This window comes from Echinops telfairi, unplaced genomic scaffold (genome assembly GCF_000313985.2).
Source record: "Echinops telfairi isolate 266 unplaced genomic scaffold, ASM31398v2 ScPeMD7_7469;HRSCAF=8507_0, whole genome shotgun sequence".
In the NCBI taxonomy this organism is placed as follows: Eukaryota; Metazoa; Chordata; class Mammalia; order Afrosoricida; family Tenrecidae; genus Echinops; species Echinops telfairi.
In genome coordinates, this window is record NW_022111372.1 from 86,026,136 (window position 1) to 86,028,951 (window position 2,816).

At 41.2% G+C, this 2,816-nt stretch overlaps 1 pseudogene; it reads left to right on the forward strand.

Moving 5' to 3' along the window:
* Positions 1-1,822: 1,822 nt before the first annotated feature.
* LOC101642808 overlaps positions 1,823-2,816 on the forward strand; it is a 9,072-nt pseudogene continuing 8,078 nt past the window's right edge.

Genomic DNA, 2,816 nt, shown 5'->3' on the forward strand with positions numbered 1-2,816 from the left:
TCAGTTGGAAGCTCCATGAAACCCGCTCAGCATGGGTACTCCTGCTGCTGTGTGAAATCCTGGTGGCATATCATTCAACATCATAGCAACATGCAGCCACTGCAAGTGTAGTACAAAAGCTGACAGATGGTGGGAGATGGAATGGCCAGTTGCCACCAATGCAGTCGCTAGCTGCGGTGACCCCCCCATGTGTCAAGAGTACCGCTGTGAAGCCTAGGAGAGTAAAGGGCTCTGATCTGTTGAAAGTGGATCACCCGCCCTTTCTCTCAAAGAGCCCCTGGGTAAATTTAAATTTGAACAACCATCCTCTCTGACCATCCTCTCTGGTGGTGTAGCGGGCTTACAAGTTCAGCTGTGATCCACATGGTCAGCAGTTCAAAACCACCAGCAACTTAGTGGGAGAAAGATTGGGCTTTCTACTCCTGTAAACAGTTACAGGCTTGGAAACCCACAGAGGGCCACTGTAAGTAAACACTGCCTCTAGGGCAGTTAGTTTGGTTTCGGGTTTTTCAGTTTTAGCTGTTGTTTGTTTGTTTGTTTTCAGTCAAACACTTAATAGTTTGCTCCACTCAGAGACTCAGGTGTACATAATAGTAGACTAAAAAAAATGACAATGCTTATTGAATGGCAGAGATAAGTGAATGAACAAGTACTTGGTGATTAGCATATTGAGTTTAGTTGCTGGTCCCAGATGATACTTTTATCAGATCTTTGCTTGTGACCTAGTAGACAATAAAATGTTTGCAGAATTGAATGCCATACAATGATTTCTCTTTGGGGATATAATGTGGACGTAAGGAGCTGTGTGGTGCCATCAGGTAAGCTTTAGACTGCTAATTTCAAGGTCAGTAATTCAAACCCACCAGCCACTTGGTGGAAGTTGAGGTTGTCTGCACCCATAAGAATTTACAACCCCAGGAAGCCTAGAAAAGGGTCACTGTGAGTCAGAACAGACTTCAGAGCTGTGGGCCTGAGGCTTCTATTACACTATGACTGTATCAGCACAAAAAGCTAATTACATTTCCCTCATTCAGCATTACTGGGCACATTGTTTAGATGCAAAGGCTCCATGAGTCAAGGCTTACAGTAGGATTGCCAAATAAAGCACAGATGCCCAAGCAAACTTTAAAAATCATTTATTGCATGTATGTCCCATAATACGTTGTTTAAAAAGTTTTTGCTGCTTATGTGAAATTCAAATGTAACCAGGTGTAGTGAAAAGATTTTTATTTATCAAATCTGACAACTCGAGTTCTGAGACTACAATCATATTAAAGGAAGATGGTTTGAGTCCAATGTGTGTAAACTAGGTGTCTATTTTCAAAGAGTGAGTTGAAGATTATGAAAGTTGTGGAGAATGTAAGATGTAACAGAAAGAGAACGAGTTTAAAAGGCAAAAGACTTACACAAGTTGAAGAGAAACCAGAGCATACTGAGAATGAGTTTAGAGAGGCATTGGTGTGATGGGATCTTAGTAACTATGTTACTGTAGATAAAGTGAAGTTACCTATCATATCTCTGCCTGTAAAAGCAAGAGCAATTTATCTCTTCTGGCAGAGTTTTAGAATTTTGGGAAGCAATGGAGTCATTTCTTAATTTACTCAGTATCAAGCTCTAAAATAATATGATAGTCATACTCATTCTATTACTAGTGCGGGCTGAGAGGTTACATAGAGTTGTTTGCTGCCACACTTCCATTTCTTCTCGTCTCCTAAAAAATTCTGACCACTCAATCTAGGAGCCCTAGGATCACAATGGGGTAAGCCCTGGGATCCTAACTGAGTCAGCAGTTCAAACCCACCGTCCCTTCTCTGGGAGAAAGATGAGGCTGTCTGATCCCATAAATACTTATGGTCTCAGAACCCTCGGGCAGCAGTGTCATTCTACCCTAAAGGGTCACGAGGAGTCAGGATCACTATTATGACAGCGGAGATGCTACACTACCTCTCCACGGTGTCTGGTCTTCGTCCCAAAAACTCTTGAGTATGGGTCAAGTGGGAAAGTTCCAAGCTACGTTCTCAACTGTCTTGCTACTTTTGAATCTTCAACACACCACATAATCTTTTCAGTTTCTCTAGTCCAGTAAGCTAAAACTAATGCAGACCTCAGTAAAATTACACAGCGTTTGTCAAACTACTAGGTGACATGAAAATGATGGAATTTCTTTTTGTAGTCATTAAAATGATATGATTTTCAACATTGCAACAGACTTATGGGTAGTTCATAACCTTTCTGTCGAAGTCTGCGTGTTCATCACTGTGTGATTTAGTGCCCAGATTTTACATCCTGATAGGCACAGAGTGGCTTGAAATCTGCTTCTCAATATTGACATTGCATTTTGAGCTGCTTAACTCTGGGCAAATGATTTAGCCTCTGTGACCTTCCATTTTCCCATCCATAAAATGGGGTAAGTGTCTACCTCAGTCTGTCTGTTTTTGTTGTTGTTGTGTTGTTGGAAAGCAGGTACAATTAAACATGCATTAGAGGTTCAATAAAAATAACAACATGAAGCTCCATAATTAGTGAGGTGGGGGTAATAGGCTCAAGTCATTACTTTAAAACACACACACAAACACACAAAACAAAAGCACTAACTTTTCTTGTTAATAAGAAACATCTCTGAAACCATTTGTTTGTTTCAGATGATAAACCAGACGATAAACCAGATGATAAGCCAGATGATAAACCAGATGGTAAGCCAGATGACTCAGGCAAAGGCACAGATGATCTCCCAAAATTCCTGCACAACTTGGGCGAAGAGATCATCGAGAATGCCGTCGAATTCATCCTCCGCTCCATGTCCAGGAACAACTGAG